Raw genomic sequence first — 24,972 nt, 5'->3', positions numbered from 1 at the left:
AGTAGAAGTGAAGCCAAGTCAGCAATGTGAGATTCCAGGAAACTGTTCCTGACCAGTGAGGTCAGTAGCACATAGCCACAAGCAGCCAGGGCAACATAGAAAGTGTAAAAAGAGGGCCGGAGCTTGAGCCGGATAAAGGAAGTAATGTTGATCACATTTAGATAGACCAAATTAGTAATATGAAAATGGTAAAAGCAAGAGTCGACAAGGAATTTCTTTTAGAGGGAGATGCTAAATATATGTAGAATGATCCGCCCCCCCCCACACTTTTCTAAAAGAGAATAGAACTGGAACTTTAAAGGACAGTAGGAAGTAGAGAAAGAAAGAATAGTGAGGTGTACTAGTAGCTTCCAAGCTCCAACAAATGTGACATCAGCCAGCGTTTCGGGTGCATTACAATCAGAGTTCAGACCAGGGCAAAGCATAGGGTCAGAACTAGAGGCACTTAAAGAGGAATCCATTATGGCCATAGACACAGGCACTGTCTCCATGCTCACATTGCTGGATCTCACTACAGCTCTTGATGCAATAAATCCCAAGGTTTTGCTAGCCTGCCTGGATGACATAGAAGGAGTAGATGGAACAAGCGCTACAGTGGCTCCAATGATTCCTCTCCAGCAGAACTCACAATGGTAATGGGTAACTGCTCCTCTCTTAAGTTCCTCACCTGTACCATCATACATGGATTGATATTATATCTGCTTCTCTTCACTGATCTCATGAGACCATTGAGGGAGCTAGTGAAATAGCATGGGTACAGCTGGCAACAATATGCAGACAACACAACTATCTAGCCCATTCTCAGCTGATGCAAGCACCATCACAACTGAGATGTCAGAATACCTCCTTGGATAAAGACCTGCTGGCTCAAGCTGAACCCAGGCAAGACTGAACTGATGCTGGTTGTGTAACGCCGACAGACCCCTGTCAACGGTGGGCAGGATCGAACCGAGGAACTCCAGAGCTTAGTGCATGAACCAAAAGCCAATTGGCTATTAGCTAAGGCTGTAGAGCAGACTCATTTTATCTCTCTCTTTAAGTGGTCTCGGTGCTACTAGATGGGACAGAGCACCACACCCAGAAGGTGTGTGGGTTACATACTTCCCCTAGCTGAGGAAGCGCGTCCCAATCTTCAGAGTCTTCCCAGCTGAAATCCCAGACGAGCCCCCACTTGTAACACTGACAGACCCTGGTTGTTGGCAGGCAGGATCGAACCTGGGGCTTTGGAGCTTAGTGCATGAGCCTCTACCGCATGAGCCAAAAGCCAACTGGCTATTCGTGAAGGCTGTAGAGCAGACTCATTTTATCTCTCTAAGTGGTCTCGGTGCCACTAGATCGGACAGCACACCACATCCAGAAGGTGCGTGGATTACAGTTGCAAGGGGGAAACACTTCGAAAAACCAGCTGAGATACTGTCTGCACAGATGTACAGACCCCATTAGTCAAAGCAGAGTGAGGCCTTCAGTCTGGTGTGACTCCTCATTAAGACTGGATGACCACATAGCATCAATGTCTAAAAATGCCTTCTTTCATCTCCAGCTCTCCAGGAAACTTTGCCTATTTGTCACCTCCAGGCTTGATTACTCTGATTCACTGTATCTGATACTGAATGTAAAGACAATGCACAGTCTCCTGCTGGTACAGAATGCAGCCACCTGTTTCCTCCATAGTCTTGGCTCCCAGGAGCATATAAGCACCATGCTCAAGTCTCTCCGCTGGCCCCCACTCAATTTCAAATACCAGTTTAAGGTCTTGGTCACAAAGCGCAGGATAATGCACAGGAGACCAGGGGACAAAGAATCTCCATCAAGGGGATCTTGCTATGGAACAAATTTCCAGAGGAGATTACACTAATCCAGAGTCTTTAGGAAATGCTGAAAATCTCTCCTCATTAGAGCCCTTTTACCACAGCAAGAAGGATACTCTCAACATTGAGTCTCCGTCTACCCATACCTCTACCCAAATATTTTAAACTGTAACAAATCAACCAACCTGCAAAAAAGAAGTCAAACCCCTCAAACAATAAAAAATACCCAAAGCAGAATGTTTACTCTAAAAAGGGAGATGAGCCAGACACTCCATGAAATCCACAAGACACTTCACTATTGCTATAGATTTTACATAGAAGTTGGTCAGACACTCCAGAAATGGGCAGAAGTATAAAATCCTAAAATAGATCAATGGATGCATGGATGGTTGAGGGAAGGATTTCTGAGAAAAGGTAAACACTAGAAGTTGATTATTGGGCTTTTTCTGCAGCTTTCTCAACTTCATTCCATTCTATAAAAAGCAAGATGAACAGATCAATATAACGCACCTCACAAAACACAAACTATGGATTATCATAAAATCTACTAACACCTGAAGATCAGATATTTTGGGCCCCCATTCACTTTTCTACTTAATCTATTGTTCTACAGTACCAAACCTGTACATAACCTGTGATGTGTGTAACATTTCAAAAGTGATGCATTTTGTTAAGATTGATAAATTATTCCTCTCTTGCAAAACAGCTGAGAAAGGGGGAAAATGTATATAGTTGCAAAATTTAAGCACGTATAAGTTTGGAATTTTGCTTTCTAAGAAGCAAGAATGAGAAACTCATAAACCTTGTCTATTTTAACAAGTTTACCCATTGCTGATAATGCAGTTACAACTAATGCTGAATTCAGTTTAACTGCAAGTGTAGCCAAGGGTAAACTATCTTCAGCACCAATTTCTGAATCCTGCTGAAGTCAATGGCAGGTAAATGTGCTCAGCACTTCTGAAAATATGTGAACTCTTATATCGGTCCTGCGACAAAGTTCCTGCTCTACCTTGGTGGGTCTTGCGCTTATTGGCAGATTTGCTCACCTTGGAGCTTCACGGCAGCCCTCAACTTGGCCGTTTTTCTGAATTCACAGTCCAGGGTCGACTCCTCCTGTGTCTGATCAGGAGTTGGGGAGGATTTGGGGAGGAACCCGGGCCCGCTCTCTACTCCGGGTTCCAGCCCAGGGCCCTGTGGAATGCAGCTGTCTAGAGTGCCTCCTGGAACAGCTGTGCGACAGCTACAACTCCCTGGGCTACTTCCCCATGGCCTCCTCCCAACACCTTCTTTAGTCTAACCATAGGACCTTCCTCCTGGTGTCTGATAATGCTTGTACATCTCAGTCCTCCAACAGTCCACGTTCTCACTCTCAGCTCCTAGTGCCTCTTGCTCCCAGCTCCTCACACGCACATCACAAACCTCATCCGATGAAGTGAGCTGTAGCTCATGAAAGCTTATGCTCAAATAAATTGGTTAGTCTCTTAAGGTGCCACTAGTACTCCTTTTCTTTTTGCGAATACAGACTAACACGGCTACTACTCTGAAACCACAAACTGAAGTGAGCTCCTTTTTAAAACCCAGGTGCCCTGATTAGCCTGCCTTAATTGATTCTAGCAGCTTCTTGATTGGCTGCAGGTGTTCTAATTATCCTGTCTTAATTGTCTCCAGAAGGTTCCTGATTGTTCTGGAACCTTCCCTAGGGAAAAGGGACCTACTTAGCCTGGGGCTAATATATCTGCCTTCTATTACTCTCCTGTAGCCATCTGGCCTGACCCTGTCACATATCCCCTCCCCCCCACCCCGCTCAACACTACAGGGTTGGGCAACTTCTCGGGTCCACCTACCTACGAGAGCGACCCTCTGGCTTTGGGACAGTATTCGGGTTCCCAAGGCCTTAGCTGCCCTTCTTTCCCTTTTCATCTTTCTACGCTGTCTGGGAGTGGAGAACAAATCTGGGGATATTTCAGAGAAGGTTGGGGGTTGACAGTCTACTGTGGATACCTCACTACTTTCAGGGCTTCCCCCTTTCTCCAATTCCCCTACTGGGAGTAAGTCTCCAAACCCTGGGAAGTCCCTCCCTATGAGCACTGTGTATGGGAGTTTAGGGACTACACCTGCTGCTACCTCAGTAGTGTTCCCCTGAATCTCGATTTTTACTGGGATGGTGGGGTAATAACCAACTGTCCCATGGACGCATGTTATCCCCATACGCTTGGCCCACAGCAGCTGACTACGCTTCACAAGCTTCACCGAGACAAGCGTGATAGCACTCCCCGAATCAACCAGTGCTGTGGTCTCCCATTTAGCTTCACTGGTCTAGTATACATATGTGGGGTTAGTGAGACCCCCCACAAGGTGGATTAGGGAGCATGGGTCTGCCCAGTTCCCCAGGTTACACTGCATAGGCTCCTCGGCATTGGGACACTGTTCAGATATGTGTTCCCACTCCTCGCAGGCGTAACATCTGTATGGAGCCCTAGGCATTCCCCGGTCTCTTGGTTTGTGTAGTCTAACATCATGATCCTCTTCCCCCTCAGTGCTCCGACTCTTTGTGGCTTCTGGTGGGCCTTCAGCCCCTCTCTTTTCCCACCTGGGCTCTCCTGGTGGCCCAGTCACCGGAGCTCTAGGGCTTGGTGCTGCTAGTTTAACCCGGGGTGCTTCTTCCTTAACTGGTTGGGTCAGCTCCCTCGCCGTCCTTCGCCTTTCTACCAGCACGATAACCTCATCATAGGTGGAAGGTTCGTTCTGGCTTGCCCAAGCGCGAAGGTCTGGCGGTAGTCCTCTCATGTATCAGTCGATGACCAGAACCTCTAGTATCTCCTCTGGACTCCGGGACTCAGTTCATAACCACTTTCGTGCGAGATGGATGAAGTCATATAATTGGGACTGCGAGGTTTTATTTTCCTGATTCCTCCACTCATGATATCGCTGGGCCTGCACTGCGGTCGTTACCCCAGATCTGGCCAGGATCTTTGCTTTCAGCTGGGGGTAATCTGCCGCAGCCTCTTCAGGCAAATCATAGTAGGCCTTCTGGGCCTCCCCACACAGGAATGGAGTAAGGATGCCAGACCACTGTTCTCGGGGCCAAGCCTCCCGCAGGGCTGTCTCTCAAAGGCCAGGAGGTATGCCTCTACATCATCCTCCCGCATCATTTTCTGCAGCCAGTTGCTGGCCCGCATGATCTGCATCCCATTATGACCGCGGTTCAGCTCTGTAAGGGCCTTTACCTGGTTTACCAGTTCCCACAACATAGCCCGGTCTTGAGCAGCCTGGTCCATCAGCAGGCGATTAGTCTCTTGCTGCAGCAGTACAGCCTCCTGTTGGGCGGCTGCCTGGACACGAGTAGCCTCCTGCTGGGCAACTGTGGCTTGTATCAATGCCCGAATTACCTCCCGCATTGTGGTGAAAAAAATAAAAATAGACCCTCTTCCCTTTTTTTTCTTCCCCCCCCCCTTCCAAACACCCTCCTTCTTCTGCCGTGCTGTGGACACCAGATCCCACTGCTAACACCAGTTGTGACAAAGTTCCTGCTCTACCTTGGTGGGTCTTGCGCTTATTGGCAGATTTGCTCGCCTTGGAGCTTCACAGCAGCCCTCAGCTTGGCCGTTTTTCTGAATTCATAGTCCAGGTCGACTCCTCCTGTGTCTGACCAGGAGTTGGGGAGGATTTGGGGGGAACCCGGGCCCGCTCTCTACTCCGGGTTCCAGCCCAGGGCCCTGTGGAATGCAGCTGTCTAGAGTGCCTCCTGGAACAGCTGTGCGACAGCTACAACTCCCTGGGCTACTTCCCCATGGCCTCCTCCCAACACCTTCTTTATCCATAGGACCTTCCTCCTGGTGTCTGATAATGCTTGTATACCTCAGCCCTCCAACAGTCCACGTTCTCACTCTCAGCTCCTAGTGCCCTCTTGCTCCCAGCTCCTCACACGCACACCACAAACTGAAGTGAGCTCCTTTTTAAAACCCAGGTGCCCTGATTAGCCTGCCTTAATTGATTCTAGCAGCTTCTTGATTGGCTGCAGGTGTTCTAATCAACCTGTCTTAATTGTCTCCAGAAGGTTCCTGATTGTTCTGGAAACTTCCCTTTTACCTTACCCAGGGAAAAGGGACCTACTTAGCCTGGGGCTAATATATCTGCCTTCTATTACTCTCATATAGCCATCTGGCCTGACCCTGTCACAGTCCCTAAGTGGGCATTTAGAAGCCTAATTTTAGGCATCCAGGTTTGAAAATATTAACACTATAGAATCTATGCTAATTTAGGTTAACTGTCAAATCATCAAAAATATCACTGCAGACATGTTGAACCAGTTAATAAGTTAAAAAAATACAACAACCACGACACACACACATGGTCAAAAATACTGTACATTTCCACTAACCTGTAATTCAGAATAAGCGGAGATAATTTGCTCTAAATTTCCAAAACCTGTTTATCCTTGAACTGAGACTCAATGGTCAAAAGTTTTTATTTAACAAATTGGAGGGAAGGGGTGAGATGAAAATAGTGGTTAAATCTAGATTACAATCTTAATTATGGGACCCTGATTCCATAAATTAAAACAACCCACTTTGACGGGCATAGTGAGGTCAGTTCGTTGATTCTTTAGTTAATGCTCCATCACCATATCTTACAAGGGATATGGGTTAGATTCCCAGGCCCAGAAAGAACCAGCAGCAATTTCAGCTATTAGGGAACAAGGAACTCTTTGTGTTGTTCCATTGGAACCCCTGTGACTGAACAAGAAGCTGAACTGATGTGTGTCAGAAGAAGTAACATCCAGTCCCTCCCCTCTTTCTTGGTGTGACGGGGCACCTGCCCAGCACTGGCCGTGAGAGGGTTAAAACCAGCCTAGGGAGGCTGAGCGGCAGGCAGCCAAAGGAGTGGCTGCAGAGGAAACAGCCAATTACAGCGGCAGCTGTAGACAATTAGGGCAGCCGTTGGACCAGCCAATCAGGGCCCAGCTGGCTCATATAAAAGAAGCTGCAGATGAGAGCAAGTATCTGCTGCAGGGAAGGGCAGGTGCTAGCAGGGACCTGGGGAGTTTGGGAGAGATCCTGATGGGCTGCCAGGTCTTGCAGGTTCGAGGCCCTGGGAAGAGGGCAAAGGAGCTGGAGCCAGAGGCAGAAGGAACCGAGGCTGCGGGGAAGTAGCCCGGGGAATAGAGACAGTGAGCGGAAGGAAGAGGCAGTGGGAAGCTACTGTTTGCAGGATCCCTGGCCAGGGCCCGGAGTAGTGGGCGGGCCTGGTGCCTCCCTCCCTTCCCCACTAGCGGCTGAAGGAGCAGCCCGGCTGTGGACTGCCAAGCTGCTGTGAGGAGTGGCTGGAATCTTGTTGGAGAAGTCCCCTGGAAGGGGGGAAACCAGATGGTGACATGGCCAGAGGGCTGTGCCATGAAGCAGACACCGAAAGAATGGAACTGCAACGGGTCTACAGGAGGAGGCAAAGATGGGAGAGCTACCACTGCCTGAGGGCGCACTCTCTGGAACTGAGCTAATTCTCAAAACACTCAGCAGGAGGTGCCAGTGTGGTGAGTGACCCTGTGACACTTGCCCAAGCAGGTTTGGGTGATTTTGGGCCTATCAAGGATGAGAAGAAAGAAAATCCTCGTTAAGGATCACAGAGGACAGAACCCAAACCTTGTCATTCAGAAATATCAAGCACAGATAATGCATCACAAGTCTGCTGTTTAATTAATCTTGAAAATACTACAAGGGAAATAGATCACAATGATCACTTCTCTGTAAGCAATTATGTTTGTTCTGCTTAGAAAAATGTATATCTTAAAGCCATTTTCTGAAATTTGTCTGTCACATAATTGCATTCTCCTTTTCACAAAATAGGGAAACAAGCAGATATTCTTTATGTGCCTTTAACATTTTCTAACCTCCTACCATTTCTAATTCTTATAGACAAAATAAAAACCATTCTCATTTCAGTTTTTTCTTCCATACAAACTTTACAACAACAAGAATACATGGATTCTAGTGGGAAGATTAAATACATTTACACTCTTTTTTTTTATTTGATTATTTCAATTTCACCTAAAAATCACCTGTACAAAAGCTCAAGTTATCTCTGATATTAGAGATACAAATCAACTTAAACACCACAAATGCAAACCAGCAGTCTTGTCGAGTCCCTCCCCAAAGAGGAGAAAATTACACCCCATTCAAGTCACTGACCACAGCCCAAAATATTCCAACAATCCACTTCTTCTGGCCTGAGATTCTTATCTCCTCTCTCAAAAGTTGGGAAAAGATAGGAGTTTTGCAGCATGCCCTTAAACTCAACAGATTCTGGCTATTTCTGGCAAAGTGGGGAAGTGAATTCCAAAGACTCAGCCCTGCATGAAAAACAGCCTGCCAGCAGCCCCACTCTGTTAAAATGAGGAGCTTCAGATTGAATGCCTCTGTGGCTCAGGCACAGAGTGGGACATGTAATGCACACTGACCTGTGGGTTACACCAGCTCATATAAAACCAGCAGGTATGCGCCTCTGATGAAAGGGGAAGAGAGAATCCTCACTATAGTTTCTGATTGCTTCCTTCATAGTACTAACATCACTTCTATTTTATCTGAACTGAGCTCTAAATACCAGAACTGTATACTGAACCTGAAATGTGAACATTACACTGAGTTCCTTCCTCCTCATTAGAGCTCAGTGGGAAATTGATTTTTAGTTCTGTGGAAATTTTTGAATTTTCAGAAATATATTTTTCATCTCAAATTATTACAAAAAACCCTCAATTTTTTGCTGAACTAAAATCCTGCAGAATATAGTGTTTCCAAAATGAAATATGCTTGCCGGGATCCCTGGCTGCCCATCTGGCATGGTACAGGGAGCCAGAAACCCTGGAAGCCTTGGTAGCTGCTGACTGAATTGACATAGTTGTCAGTTTCACTGCTGCCCACAAGGAACAGCAGGTGAAACAGCCAGAGTAGTATGACTAGGCTGGTCAGTTTCACCACTGCCATTCAGGGTCCCCATCTTCATGGCAGCCCACCTGGCAGGGACCCGGAGAGCCTGGAAGTCCAAGAAAACTTGGCTCCTGGGTAGCCCACCTAGAGGAGTGATAGGGAGCCGATAGCTTGAAAGAGCAGCTTCAAGGCTCAACAAAATCCCCTGGATAGGGTTCGAAGTTTGTCAAAGTCAAACCTCTTGTGCTAAATATTTCAGTTGCAACTAATTTGCATTTTTCTGATTGGCTCTACTCTCATACATCACCACCAACAATAACAATATTTCTGCAGGCCAAATTATTCCCTCAGTTACACCTGTGCCATGTCTTTGTCAGAAAATTATGTCCTATGGAAAATATGTGCCATCCCAATGCCTTCAATATGTTTACACAGGTCTAACTGTTTAGAACTCCATAAATAATCCCACTGATGACATATAAATAGGAATAGAATCCATAGCTCACTCTCAGCTCTGCTGGGCTAACAGAGGTTGTTTTTTTTTAAAAGGACAGCTAAAAAAACTTACTTTTTTATCACAAAAGTAAGTAGATATGACTTTGAATACACACAGGGACCAGATGTGCTGTGTTTGAATGTATCATTTCTGTAGTCACTTTTCAGACTAGAACCACACTATAACTTTGGGGCATTTCCACCATATGGGTGGAAAAAACTGCCTACTGAACTACAAACCTGCTACCATTGATCTGATTAAAAGTTTCATAATATTCTCAATTTGTGTATGTTAAGATACGGTCTGTACAGTGTTAGGGTTATCCGATGGGAATCTATAGATTGTGATCTTGCTCTTGTGTTTTAGTACAGTAGAATTTTTCAGGGTTATTGCTGGAACAGAACTACTCCTACTGTTTTAAGTTGAAATGGGTTCTGTATAAATACTGTAAAAAAGATTAAAACCCTTCTAAGTTCCTGTAGTGACTGATATCCTAAATGATGACACTGAAATCAGAAACCTCTCTGATGCAAGGATGTTAGCCAAAGTTTGTCTGGGCCAGGTTTAGGCACAGACAAGGAGTTTAGTAAGGTGGCACTACAGTAGTGTCTCCCCTTGATAAAATGATGTATTATGCACCAAATTTAAATATGTAGTGATGCCTACTATCCAATAGCAAATCTGCAGTTGTGCACTTCAGAATCCTTTATCCACATGGCAGTTGCCATGGCTCCTCTGAACCCAACAGTGCAGCCAGTACAAAACCTTCCGTTGGTAAGTTTGCAGGAGAGAAGAGCTCCAAACCCTGTTATTGCCTTGTGTGTAAGCAGAGTCAGGATGGGCTCCACCCTGACATCTGGTGGTGAGGTGTGGCAAGTTGTGGAAAAGAACTTCAGGGGCTGATCTCATTTGCATAGGCACACCCACCCCGCCTAGAATGAGGCCATAACTGCCCAAATGGTCACTTTGGCTGTTGTGGGATCCCCAGTGTCTCTGTTATTGGGGCGGGAAGAATAAATTGTTATTACTCTAATTATGGGAATTGTGCTTGGAACTGTACTTGGCCTTTTGTTATGATGGAGGGACTCACCATCAACTGAGTAGCACTCGCTAGGCAAGGGACATGGGTTCCAATTCTCTGTGAATGGAGAGAGATTTGAGACAGGTATTAGTATCTGGTGGTGTGGGTCCCTTTGTGAGGGCCTGAAGCACCAATTGCACCTCTGTCTCTCTCCACTGTGGAATGTCAGAGCTAATTTTGAGTCTATTAAGAGTCTTGCTACAGGTACTGTGCTGCATTCGCTTTGGCCTTATGGTGCACCAGCACTAAGGCTCCCACTACTATGAGCTGAAATCACTGAGCACTGTGTCAAGTAGTGGGGAGCCGGAAGATCTAGAGTGCAGCGGTGCTGTTCGTGGATAGGCTGGTAGAGCGGAGCCGTTTGTGAGACAGCGGTGTGTTCATGAGACGGCGAGCTGAGCAGAGCAGAGCCGGTCGTGAGACAGCGGTGTGTTCATGAGACGGCGAGCTAAGCAGAGCTGTTCGTGAGACGGCGAGCTGTGCAGAGCGGAGCCGGTCGTGGTGAAGCAGAGCCGTTTGTGAGACAGCCTAGCAGAGCAGAGCCCTGTGGGGCAGTCAGCTTCAGGACACATAAGGTGCCCCTTACCTCTTTCCCCCACACACAGGCACATTTTAGCCAGACTGGGGAGTAACACTATGCAGATGAACTTTGAACTCTGGGGCTGGACTTTTTGGACTTTGGGTGATTTGTGGATTGCTGGACTCAAGAGACGTTTGGGTTCTGGGACTCAAGAACCCGAGGGAAAGGATGTGGCCCAATTTTCTGGGGTGGGTCTTTGCTCATGGTTTGGTTAATGAACACTCGTTGTGGTGTTTCCCCAATTTAATGCTGATGTCGTTTATCTCATGTTATTAAAGATTCTCTGCTACACCGAGACTCTGTGCTTGCAAGAGGGGAAGTATTGCCTCTTTGAGGCGCCCAGGGGGTGTGTAAGATTTTCCCAGGTCACTGGGTGGGGGCTCGAGCCAGTTTTGCGTTTGCTTTGATGAGAGGGAACCCCTGTGTACTGAACCCGGCCCTTGCTGCTATCAACTTGGCCTGGCAGAAGGATTACATGCGCACTAGCATGCTTGGCCTATAATCCATTTAAAAAAAAAAAGAGGAGCTTTGGGTTTTTTCCCTATGTACGCATCTCTCTTTTAAATTCAGACAGTAACATACTTGCCAGATTTGGGCTGTCCTATTTAATTTGCTGCCCTAATTAATTTGCTGTTAATCGCCTTATAGTGAATACTGAAGGTGTTACATAAAAGTGGCCCTATCAGTCCCTGGCCACCCTACTCTATCTCTCTCCACAACTCAATACATCACCATTTGCCATTCCTTTCTCTGGGGTCCTCTGGACAGCTTTCATTACAAGCGACTGTACTCATATCTACTTCAATTTGAACTTTGAAAGTACGATTTCAAGCATCCTGAAAAAACAACACAGTCATTCTACACAACCTTACAGTAGAAAAGCATAAGGAACAAGAAATGGTCACTGTGACCCCAGGAGGACCTGCTCCAAGGCCTAGGGGTTAAAAAATACAAAAGAAAACAGCAGGAAGTGGATAACTGCAGAGGGAATCAAGGAAGAACATCCAGAGTCAGGTAAGTATTGCAGAGAAAAGATAAGAGCAGCAGAAAAAGCAATATATGTTAATAGTAGCTCATGGTCTTCAGAGGTATAAGAATAGCTTTATGAACACATCAGGAGTATATGAAACTCTAGAGAGAAAACAAGCCATAAAAATTGAGCTATGATTCTGAAATGAAGAGACAGAAAAACAACTCTGGTTCAAAATCAATTCTCCGATGTTTTTTAAAATTAGTCTTTAACAAGAGGAGGAATTAGGCGAATGAATGATCTTGTCAGTACATTGTATAAGGGAACACTTAATAGCAGTATCAGCATAAAACTACTGGGCCGGATTCATCACTGTGTTACTTCAATTATACAGTGGCATACCTCCATTAGAACCGTGCCTTCCGCACTCTCAAGAAAATGGTAACTCACCAAACTGGCAGCAATTATTTCTGAGGGGAGGGGGAAAAAAGCAATCAGAAAATCCCGGAAGCACCAGCCAAATGGAATAAAGCAAGCCTGAAGGCAATTTTCAAAAGGGAAAAAAACAAAAAACAAAAATCACAACCATCTCCAATAACTATAATTTCAATCCTTTGCAAAGCATTTGAGAAAATATTAATCTGAATAAGTATGTAACTACACAGAAATGAACATAGCCATGATCAACACAATAAGAAATGCATGGCTGGGATAGTATATGCAGCTTCAGTAACTATACACTGGTCTAGCTCTACAGCAGAGCATCTGTCCCCTCTGGCCATCTCCACCATCACACCATTGTCTTTCTCAGAGCCACCTTGACTAGTGGTGCACTGGACCCCAAAACAGAAGACAAAAGTCTGTTATCTACCCAATTCCTTCCATAACTTCCCCATTTTGTGCATCTGTTGCATCGCAGAGGGGCCCCAACCATCCTTCTTAACAGTTTTAATTTGTTCATTTTTTTTCTCTCTGAACTATTTTCCAACACAGTGATAGTCAAAAGGTCCTTGGGCCTGGCCCCGACAGACAACATTCCCATTGATGTCAGTGCAAGTTTGGCTTATGGAAATTCCATGGGATTACTTCATTTATTTTTCAAAAAATAATCTATTGTTAACTCTCAAAGGGTTCTGTCATATTTTTGAATTACTCTAGTAACAATGAAGCTACATCAGGGTCATCATTTACTTGGCTATTTGTGCCTTCTCAGCTGGTTGAAGCTACTTAGCCTTCAGACTCATGTCCCACAATTAGGCTGACCAGATAGCAAGTGTGAAAAATCGTGATGGGGGTGGGGGGTAATAGGAGCCTATATAAGAAAAAGCCCCAAATATCGGGACTGTCCCTATAAAATCGGGACATCTGGTCACTCTGCCCACAATGCACCCAATGCATGCACCACAATCAAATAATGATCCATGTGCACCTTAATTTTGGACTTAATTGGAAAGACACTGTAGCTGTCTGGAAGAAAGTGGTGTGAAAAAAGACCTCAGGATCATAATGAACTTCAAATACGGTATGAGTTGCAAATGAAATATGGCAGAAATAGGCTGTATGCTGATATTTTTATCTACTATATTGTTTTAAATTATTTTAACTGAGTTTTTTAACAGTTATCAAAAGCATTTGGAGAGGTACTTCTTAAAGATGTGTCAATCAAAATAAATAAAGATGATCACACAAGTCGTATGGCCTGTGTTATGCTGGAAGTCAGAATAGATGATCGCAGTGGTCCCTTCTGGCAATAAAATGTATTAATAAGGTTTCATAAGAACGGCCATAGTGGGTCTGACAAATGGTCCATCCAGCCCAGTATTCTGTCTTCTGATAGTGGCCAATGCCAGATGCTTCAGAGGGAATGACCAGAACAGATAATCATCAAGTGATCCATCCCCTGTCGCCCATTCCCAGCTTCTGGAAAACAGAGGCTAGGGATATTCAGTTCATGGTTTTGCATCCCTGCCCATCATGGCTAATAGCCATTGATGGACCGATCTTCCATAAATTTATCTAGTTCTTTTTTGAACTCTCTTATAATCTTGGCCTTCATAACATCCTCTGGCAGAGAGTACCACAGGTTGACTGTGTGCTGTGTGAAGAAAAACTTTCTTTTGTTTGTTTTAAACCTGCTGCCTATTAATTTCATTTGGTGACCCCTAGTTCTTGCTTTATGAGAAGGAGTAAATAACACTTCCTTATCTACTTTCTCCACACTAGTCATGATTTTATAGACCTCTATCATATCCTCCATTAGTTGTCTCTTTTCCAAGCTGAAAAGTCCCAGTCTTATTAATCTCCTCTCATATGGAAGCTGTTTCAGACTCCTAATCATTTTTGTTGACCTTTTCTGTACCTTTTCCAATTCCAATAGATCTTTTTTGAGATGGGCAACCACATCTACACACAGTATTCAAGATGTGGGTGTACTATGGATTTATATAGAAGCAATATGATATTTTCTGTCTTATTATTTAGCCCTTTCTTAATGATTCCCAACATTCTGTTAGCTTTTTCGACTGCCGCAGCACATTGAGTGGATGTTTTCAGAGAACTATCCACAATGACTCCAAGATCAGATTTCTTGATTGCCAAAAGCTAATTTAGACCCCATCATTTTATATGTATAGTTGGGATTATGTTTTCCAATGTGCAGTACTTTACATTTATCAACATCGAATTTCATCTGCCATTTTGTTGCCCAGTCACCCAGTTTTGTGAGATCCTTTTGTAACTCTTTGCAGCCTGCTTTGGACTTAACTATCTTGAATAGTTTTGTATCATCTGCAAATTTTGCCACCTCACTGTTTACCCCTTTTTCCAGGTCATTTATGAATATGTTGAACAGCACTGGTCCCAGTACAGACCCCTGGGGGACACCACCATTTACCTCTCTCCATTCAGAAAACTGAGTATTTATTCCTAACCTTTGTTATTTCGCGCTTCAGACATAGAAGCATCACATCACTGACCGAGAAGGTAAAAGTCTCTTATATTGATATAGATAAGACTTTTGCCTAGAATTAGGTGTGTGGTTCTGAGCACTTCATATACCAGAAACTTGGCAACAAATTAGAGGACATAAAGAGAAGAGCAACAGAAATTATTAAAAGGCTGGAGGTGTTAACATATGTTGTGAAGAAACAGAAAAAGAACTAAATGTGTATAACTTGGCTAAATCATAACTACAGGGGGATATTAGCAGTAAAGTTAAGCACGTGCCTAAGTATCTACAGGATCAGGACCATAATACCACCCACTGTACAGCATGGAGGGAGCATATCTGTTCAGAGTTTTCCAAGAGGGTGTTCACAGTAGGAATGGGATAGAAATGAGCAGAGGAAGACTTAGGCTAAATTAATATCAGGAAACATTTTTTTTCTCTATTAGGGCTCTGTCTTGGCCCACCAAAGTCAATGGGAGTTTTTCATTGCCTTGAATAGGAGCAAGTTCAAATCTATTGCTGGAATCATTCAAAACTGCTTAAGAGAAAGTACTGGAAACTGTACTGTAAGCAACAACTCTGTCCTGGCCACAGGGAATAGACTAGATCAGGGATCGGCAACCTTTGGCACGTAGCCCATCAGGGAAATCTGCTGGTGAGCCGGGAAAGTTTGTTTCCCTACAGCTTCTGCAAGTTCAGCCTATCACATCTCCCACTGGCTGCAGTTTGCCGTTCCAGACCAATGGGGACTGCAGGAAGCAGTTATACCATTATATTAGACTGCCTCACAAGGACTCAATCAGCTAATGTGTTAATGTTGGGTTTAGAACAAACACTAAGTGGACATTTTAATAGATAGCTTCTCTGTGCTTTGTAAGTTAATTATTTTTCTTCCAATAAAAACGGTTGCCAAGTAATAGATGCCAAAACCCCTTGGTAACAGTGTTGTAGTCGTATCTGATTTGAGGAGATGTCAAAGTCTATATTGTAAATATGTATTTAGGAACTTATTAACATGAGGAATCTATTGTCTACTGCACAAATATGTACACTGTTGATAAAACATGTCAGAACAGCTGCTCCAGAGTTATTTCTAGCAAATGGAAAAGGAGTACTTGTGGCACCTTAGAGACTAACCAATTTACTTGAGCATGAGCTTTCGTGAGCTACAGCTCACTTCAAGTGAGCTGTAGCTCACGAAAGCTCATGCTCAAATAAATTGGTTAGTCTCTAAGGTGCCACAAGTACTCCTTTTCTTTTTGCGAATACAGACTAACACGGCTGTTACTCTGAAACCATTCTAGCAAATGGGCTCAGTGCAATTAACATACACACTTGAAATCTACATAGTAAGAATCCATCTTGAAATTAGGGTGATCAGGTGTCCAGTGTTTGACCAGAACACCTGGTAGAAAAGGGTAGAAAAGCTGACCGGGCCGTTGACTGTCCAGTTGGCGACACCGCGCAGGGAAGCAGCCGGCATGTCCTGCCTCCAGCTCCTATGTATGGGGCAGCCAGGGGGCTCTGCACGCTGCCCCCTGCCCCAGTGCTGCCCCCGCAGCTCCCATTGGCTGGGAACCACGGTCAATGGGAGCTGCAGGGGTGGCGCAGCGTGCAGAGCCATCGGACTGCACCATCACATAGGAGTTGGAGGGGGGACATGCCGCTGCTTCCGGGAGCTGCTTGAGATAAGTGCTGCTGGGAGTCTGCACCCCTGACCCCCTCCTGCGCCCCGACCCCCTGCCCTAGCCCTAATCCCCCTCCCACCCTCCAAACCCCTTGATCCCAGCCTGGAGCACCTTCTTGCACCCCAAACCCCTCATCCCCAGCCTCACCCCAGAGCCCACATCCCCAACCCCCTGTCCCAGCTCTGATCCCCCACCCGCACTCCAAACCCCTCAGTCCCTGCCCAGAGCACCCTCCTGTACCCCAAACCCCTCATCCCACCCCCAGCACCCCAACCCCCTGCCCCAGCCTGGAGCCACCTCCTGTTCTCTGAACCCCTCAGTCCCAGCCCGGAGCATCCTCCTACACCCCAAACCCCTCATCCCTGGCCCCACATCTCCAGCCGGAGCCTTCACCCCCTCTCGCATCCCAACCCAATGCCTCAGCCTGGAGCCCCTTCCCACACTCTGAACTCCTCACTTCTGGTCCCACCCCAGAAGCTGGCAATGGGCGACAGGGGATGGATCACTTGATGATTACCTGTTCTGTTCATCCCCTCTGGGGCACTTGGCATTGGCCACTCTTGGAAGACGGGATACTAGGCTAGATGGACCTTTGGTCTGACCCAGTATGGCCACTCTTATGTTCACCCCAGAGCCTGCACCCCCAGCTGGAGCCCTCACCCCCTCCCATACCCCGGCCTCCTGAGCCAGCCTGGTGAAAATGGGCGAGTGAGTGAGGGTGGGGAGAACGAGCGACAGAGGGAGGCGGGAACAGAGTGAGCAGGGGCAGGGCCTCCGAGAAGGGGCGGGGCCTCAGAGGAGGGACAGGGCAGGGCAAGGGTATTCGGTTTTGTGCAAGTAGAAAGTTGGCAATCCTACTTGAAATGCTTGATAACAGAAGTCACTGCATATGATCAGTAGCCATGCTTCTATTCAAAATACCTTTGTCTTTTCACTTTTCTTTCACCGCACTGAATTATGGACAGCTTTTCAAAACAGCTCTTGCTTGTGTAGCAGTTTAAACATGTGAAGTGCTATATACACACTAACTTAAAATGTGGCAAGTAGCCATTTGAAAAGGCTCTTTTCTTTTGTTTGAACGTTTGTAAGTTAAAATGCCAACCCATTTTTTAAAATAAAATAAATGTTCAGGGCTGAGAGACTACATCATAAATTTCGACCCAGAGCTAATCTTTTATGAATTAGTTTTAAACCACTGATAACAGGGTTTCAAAAGGGAGACAGTGATAGACCCTTCACTATAATAATGCTAGAGGGCATAGCCATAATATGATATAATGCATAATCAGGATTTTACAAGTGGTGGGGCATATTTCTGCAGGTCCTGAATCCTTGTAAAAATCTATCTGGGTTTTCATTGCTTCCTCTGTAATACATGTATACCTAATAATGTCTCAGCTTCCATCTTCTCTCTTTCCTATCTTACATTCTTGCTTTCTAATGTTCTATTCAGAGCACAAGTCAAGCAAAATTATTTTATCTTACCCCTAGGGAATGTGCAAAGCATCAACTAGAGGTAACAAAGTCCCTCCAGCATATATCCTCTTTATTAATTGAAAACTACTAGCCAGTATTATATTTTGCAGCAGTGGGCAAAAATTCTTCTGCTTCTGAGTGCATAAGGAATCAGGTAGATTGAGACACTGAAGCTCTTATCTGACCTATTCTGCACTGTCTGAAAATTAAATCCACACCCTTAACATGCAGTGAAAGTAAATTACTGCACTGTTACTTCTGCAACAGTGTGTCAAAGACCAAAGTTTTGCATACTGTGTTCTTCATGGTTCTTAGCTACATTCCTCGGCTGTTCTCTCTCTGGCCCTAGGATTTAGCAAGAATATTCTCTGTTAAAGCACAAGACTCAATTCCAAACAGCTTGCTGAGCAAAGAAAATAATTATTGCTCCGCCCTATAAAGAAGTGGCAAAGAGTCCTGTGGCACCTTATAGACTAACAGACATATTGGAGCATAAGCTTTCGTGGGTGAATACCCACTTCGTCAGATGCACAAAGGTATAAAGAAGGTATTTTATAGCAGGGAGCATGATTAGGGCTCTAGACCCGGAGTCAGGAAACCAGATTTCTATTCCCAGTTCTGTCACTGGTCTGCTGTGTAACCTTGGTCAAGACACTTCATCTCTCTGTTTCCCCTACCACTGTTCGGTCTGTCTTGATTATGGAGACTGTAAATGCTGTGCAGCAAGGACCATCTTGTATTACACATTTGTAGAGTGCCTAGCATAAAAGGGCCCTATCTCAAACACTGCTGTAATACAAAATAGAGCAGTCCCAAAGACAGGTTGGCTAGCCACCCATAATTTGATGTTAAAATTTATAAAAACGGAACAAAGATCACACAGTGAAACAGATACCTGAATTTATATGCATTAAAATTGCAGGAAAAAGATGGCGCTCAAAGAAACTCCTCCTCCTCCTTTCTGGTGGAATTATAACTAAATTTATCTTCAGACATTTTGCATTCCCACCAGTTTAAAATGCATGGGAATGAATCTTTGTCCTCGGGTTTGTTTAGCCTATATCAAGTCAATTCACGCTCATTTCTAATCCATTATATTCATACACTTGCATGCAGCCACTTATGCAGCTATGAGAGATCTTGACACAGAGATCCCACTGAAATCTTTGATTTCCCAACTTCTCATTTTAAGAGTTCCAGTCATCCAATTAAGAAGCAAAAACACCACGTGACCAGTCACACACCAGAAAAAACAAATATGGTAAAAGTCACCTCTGTGCAGAGGGCCTGATCAAGTTAAGGTTTAACTGAGACTTAAATAAGCCTGATGTGAACCTGGTGCATTGAGAACACTTAAATATTCAGAGTCCTGTGGAAGATCTAATTTATTCCTGAGTTGAGACTATCAAGTAAAGAAGCTGCCCATTCACTCCGATTAGTGATAGGGAAAGTTACTTACTAAAGCTCAAGCAAGTGCCACAACCTGGTTCCTCTACCACTCCTAACTCCTGGAACACTCTTCCTCTAGTCTCTTCATTCTCTCTCCATTGTTTAATACTTAAATTTATAACTCTCTTATTTAACTCCATAAAACATTTTGGAATCCAGCTTATAGGAAAAAATGCTATAGAAAATACATCTGTATTATACTTGCTGTTCATAATGAAATAAATATTATCAGTAGAATTTCTCAGAGAACAGGGATGGCTCTATTGCCCTATGTCTTGCATAAGGTTGAGACCTAGAACCATAACCAAGGTAATACAACACCTGTGCAACACCTGGCTCTTAATCAATAGCATTTATTTCAATTGAACGGCATGACGTATAAAATACTGCACATTTTCACCCTCTGGGTGAAATCCGAGCCTCACTAAAGGTAATGGCAAGATTCCCATGGACGTCAATGGAATCGGGAATTAATGTTTATTAGAGCTAGTGAAAATTTTTCTGTCAAAACTTTTTTGTGGTTGTCTAGGGTTGTTGGGTTTTTTGTTTTTTTTTTTACTCACTAAAACAAAATCTTTCAAAAGATTTCAAAAATTTTCATTGAAAGACACTCCCTCTTTTTATTTTTCCCCCCCTGGAAAAATGGAGGGGAGTAAAAAAGTGAGAGAGGGTTGTTGTTTTTTTCTGCCAAATCAAGTGACATTTTTTAAAAAGCAGGTACATTTTGAAAAATGTCATTTAAAAAACTACCACAAAAAATCATTTCAAATTTCTAAGGAACAATAATGTTTCTTTTGAAAATGTTCACGTATTATACTATTTATTTGACCAATTCTAGTTTTTATGTTGAGCTTCAGGAACAGGTAAGCAATATGGTTGGGGCCATTCTTGGTTATGCTCTTCTGATGTGTCTCACATTACACTGAAGGGATCTGTCTGCAGAGAAAGAGGAAACACTCCATTAAATAACCTCAGTCTGCAGATAGCATAGTGTCTATGACATGACAACATACCAGAGAGCTGAAGAATTTTGCAGAGACAAGAAGGGGAGGAAAGATGGGGAAACACCAACACATGAGGAAGGAAGAGAAGAGTTAACAGATTATAGGAGATAAAAACTTAAAAGGCAGGGAGAAAATGTGGTGATTAGCAATGGAAAAATACAATAAGGTTAGGAGAAAAGACACAGGAAGGCAGTATAGACAAGAGAAAAAGTAATAGCAAATACACCCTGGGTGGGAAAAAAGTGTCTCTTGTCTATCTCAGACAGAACTGTTGCTTCCAAAAACCCCAATTCAGGCTTGGGAAACAGAAGGAATAAGAAAGAAGCACAATTTAAGTGACAGACAGTAGGAAAACTGGGGATGTGGAGGGGAGAGAGAAAGGAAGGATAAGGAGTGATTTCATGTTTCCTTTGGCAACTAACTGGTTCCAAGTTGCGTCTGTTTTTCGAAGTTCTTCCAAGACAGGATGCCCATGAGCTACCACCTCCCACCCACATCTGAGAATCTAAACCTAGAGCAAATTCTTCTCCTTTCCTTGCCATCTCTTAATCCTCTCTTCTCTTTGTCTCACTCAGAATCAGTGGCAGCCTGTTGCTGCCTGCCAGGGCGTTGCCAATGGACCCAACTAGGGGCATAACCAGACTAACACATTTCCTCCTGCATGTGCCACTGACTCAGAAGCAGCTTTCTTTGATCTGACCCTGCTGGCACCAGTTATGGGGTGCCAAAGTCTGGCTTGTCCAAGGAAATGTTTGATCACAGGTGGGTTGTGCTAAGCTCTTTAATATATGAATTAAGTGTGTGATTGTTTAGCCTGGATTCTGCCATGCTATTCTAACTACCCAATCATCATCTCATTTTTGTCACTAGTAGTGCATACACCTTTTTTACAGGCATTATCCATCAGAAGGGTTAAAAAAAAAAAGGTTCTCATTTGCCAGTTTCATCTCCCAGAACAAGTAACCTCACTGGGTCAGAAAACTCTGCATAAAATCAAAAACTATTCTTCCTTTTCTATAAACTTAATTATGATATGATAATTTTTGAGAACCACAAATGCAAATGAGTTGAACAGCAATGGCTGTGCCTTACAGAAATGATATAGATTCCTCCTGATAAGCAATGTAGCTGTTCTGAAAATTCCTCCTGGTTATAATGCAAATCTAGGATGTTCTCATGTAGAAGGACAAAGGAAAATATGAAATAATTTATTTCCATTACTTTCATGGTTCTAACTTTTATTGTTGGGTTTTGGGTTGTTTTGTTTTGTTTTGAAGAATATTGAAAGCAAGACATAACCTGGCATCTGAACACATGACTGGGAGCTAGGAATTCTGAGTTCTAATCCTGATTGATTCTCTGTGGCATTCAGGAGGTCACAACATTTCTGTCTCATTTACAAAAAGATCCAAAAGAGGGGTATTCTATTAGTTAGTGCTTTTCAAGGTCTGTGAAGAGAAATTCTACCATTTTCCACATTACCTAGTTCTGAAGGCCCTAACTCAGCATTCAGATCCACTAGTGCAGACTTTTTCCCTCTATACAGTCTCATTTAGACCCCACACTAGCAGCTCCTGATACAGGATCAGGGCCAAAATTACTTCCATTACAGAACCTAGTTCTCGTACAGTTTATATGTAGCTCCTTTGTAAGCTGATTTATGTTTTTAAGGTAGATATTTTGCCTCTTTCCCAAAACAAAGTGAGTCTGTATTTAAGCAAACATGTCCATATACTCCAAAAATATCATACTCTCTTTCTTGCAAAAATAGAGCATGTTTTCCTCTCTTCTGTCCCCTTTAAAATTGATACAGAAACCACACCCAAGACAAAGCAACTGATTTAAAGAGAGAAAACTGGAGAAGAAAACACACCCAATAGAGATATTTATTAATATTGAGCTACAGTGCAACATCCTTACTCACAATGAACAGTACCTTATACCACAAGTAGCCCCTCTGATTTCAATGGGCGGGTTCCAGGAGTAAGGTACTACTCACCACGAGTAAAGGTTTCAGAATCTAGTTCATACACGTTTTAGTAAATGAGCTAGCTATTGCCAACAGTGTATTTTAATTACATAAGGCAGCCGTATGACCCACTTGGAAATATCCAACATTAAAAATCAATCTAATCCAGTTACTCTCTAGGGACTTCAGGGGTCAGGTGTGACAGGAGCCATTTGGGAAATGGAAGAACATCCTGAGAAGTTTTATAGATTTTTCTCCATGTATTCTCTGAAGTTACAGTGAGAAAGTATTTCTGGAGTGCTTGTAGAAAAACAGAATTAGCCAAGCCTCTTTCTGAGAGGCCAGAGCCTGCCCTGGAAACTTCTCCACAAGCAACACAAGAGTCTTTTGTTAAACAGGAGAAAAACAAATCTGTGAATGTGTTCAATAAAGTTTTGGGCCAGATCCTCAGCTGGCATATATCAGCATAGCTCCACTGAACTCAATGCCGTGCTTCAGCTCAAGTGGTGTCCTGAATTCATTTGATCTGCGTTGGCCTCTGGATGTCCTCCAATAAACAGCTGATCCAAAAATAAGATCAAATCCAGATGAATGCTGTGGGTACATACTAAGCCCCTTTTTCAGTTATGGAGAGTTCCCCACTGCCCTACGTTCTCTTACCTTTTGTCTATTGTGTCAGTTTAGATTTATCCTTTTGGGGTCAAAGGCTGTCTCTTGCTATGTCTCTGTATAGCACCCTGCACAATGGAGCCCTGATCTCTATGTGCTACTGTAATATAAATAATGAACAACCGCAGTGGCTTTACTGTATCTCTCATTGAGAGGAAGCGAGCCCTTTTTATGAATGTCAGAATAGGATATTGTATGATTAATGCAGGTTCAGCAAGTAATATAGGTGTTTTCTCTTAACTGCCCAAAAGCTGAAGGAGAACCTCCTGCCTACATAATCTTCAGGAGCTCCAACAGAGATCTAAAAGACCTAACCAGGATCTGAAATTTGGGAATGTGATACATTTATCTCATTTCCCTGGGTGGAGTAGTTTGTTCTCAAGTCCATCTTTTGTTGCTTGAACCTGTCCCATGCAGCTGCCTAGATTGGTGGAGAAACTTCTCAGTGGGCAAAATGGGTTAGGGATTATCATGGCCAAGAGAACGCCCTTGTCTTATACCTTTATATTTTACAAAATATTGCTGGGTGTTCTCTGGCAACTTTTTTCATTTTTCCCACCAAGCTTTGAACATTTTTGCCCTGCCCCTCCCAAACCCAAGTCATTCTCCCATTTGTTGCCATATGTACACATTCTTAAACACCTTTAATTCACCCATCCCAAGTTCCCCATCTTTAAATTGGTTTCTTGATTTATGATCCCTGGCACTATATGAACTCGTCAATGTGTGTCTTTTCTCTGCTGAAGTACCATGTGACTGCCCTTCCCTCCCCTCATCTTCACTTGAGATTTTCTTTTACCCAGTGGATATCTGTCTTTTGAATTTGTATGTTGCTCCACTGGGTGAATGTCCCATTGTACAGTACATAAGGCAAGGCATCTGTTTTAACAACAGAAGAACCTGCAGGAGTTTGCTACATCAGACTGTTTTTCTACACCTTAGGTGTCAAAAGACCTTGAAGCTATAGTAAACAACAGAGAAGGTCAAAGAAAACCTATTGGCATGTTACTACTGAAATTATTCTTAATGAGGGCTTTACAAATTTATACATAAAAGAACAATGATTTATTGAGTCTTTGACTAAGTTTGGAATTATACCATGTTTGTGTTTTGGAAAGAAAATAATGAGAAATGTGCAGTATGCAAAACTAATGAAAGCAAAATCAGTTTACAACTTTAAAATATTCTTTTGTATTTTGATTTAGCATAATTTCCATCCTCATTTTAATGAAAGCCTTGATAGAAAAGGATTAATTTTGTTGTGTTTTGTCAAATTACTGCTACTTCTCTATTCATATCATAAATATTGAAACAGCAAATAGAACAAGTGATTTTCTGTATTTACATTACAGCATAGTACATAAAGTATAGCATTTTAATTTCTGTACAAATAAAAACCATGTTAGTTACAGTATGTGTTATACACAAATAGAGAAATCATCTGATGCCTGAGATTTTATTACTCAATTTCTATTGCTACATTTGAAAGCAGCCAATGCAGGAAAAGTACTTTATCGTTAAGAATAACTATTAGACGTTCACAATTTATGAGGGGAAAGTTTAAAAAAAAAAGCAAAGGGTTTTTTGTCCAGTCATTATACTCAAAAGAAAAAAAATCCACAATCAAACAGAATTTGGAAAGAATCTAGCTTCTTAGATCTGTAAATGTAATAACATCCATAGAAAACTGAAGTAAATTACATAGTATATCCTGTGATATAGGAATGTTGTACACAGATGGTGATGTTGGGGCAGAATGCCAACACACAGAATCACAGCAATCATAGGCATAATAATTAATGACATTTCTAATAGCATAAAACCCCAGAAACACTCATACCACACCATGGAGTGCTTGTCAGCAATATTAATCTAGAAAATAATTAGTCCCTGTAAAGTTCCTTCACACTATTTT

At 43.4% G+C, this 24,972-nt stretch overlaps 1 long non-coding RNA gene across 1 annotated transcript in view; it reads left to right on the top strand.

Annotated features, from left to right (window-relative positions):
• Window positions 1-24,972, top strand: part of LOC311514920 — a 34,446-nt gene that overhangs the window by 2,988 nt on the left and 6,486 nt on the right. Inside the window, exon 2 of the long non-coding RNA XR_014709976.1 lies at window positions 20,995-21,181. This is a non-coding gene — a long non-coding RNA (uncharacterized lncRNA). The remainder of the gene's footprint in view (window positions 1-20,994; window positions 21,182-24,972) is intronic.

This window comes from Lepidochelys olivacea (genome assembly GCF_965140295.1).
Source record: "Lepidochelys olivacea isolate rLepOli2 genome assembly, chromosome: 1".
Taxonomy (NCBI): domain Eukaryota; kingdom Metazoa; phylum Chordata; order Testudines; family Cheloniidae; genus Lepidochelys; species Lepidochelys olivacea.
The sequence above is the reverse complement of the archived record's forward strand: the minus strand, read 5'-3'. Positions and strand labels throughout refer to the sequence as shown.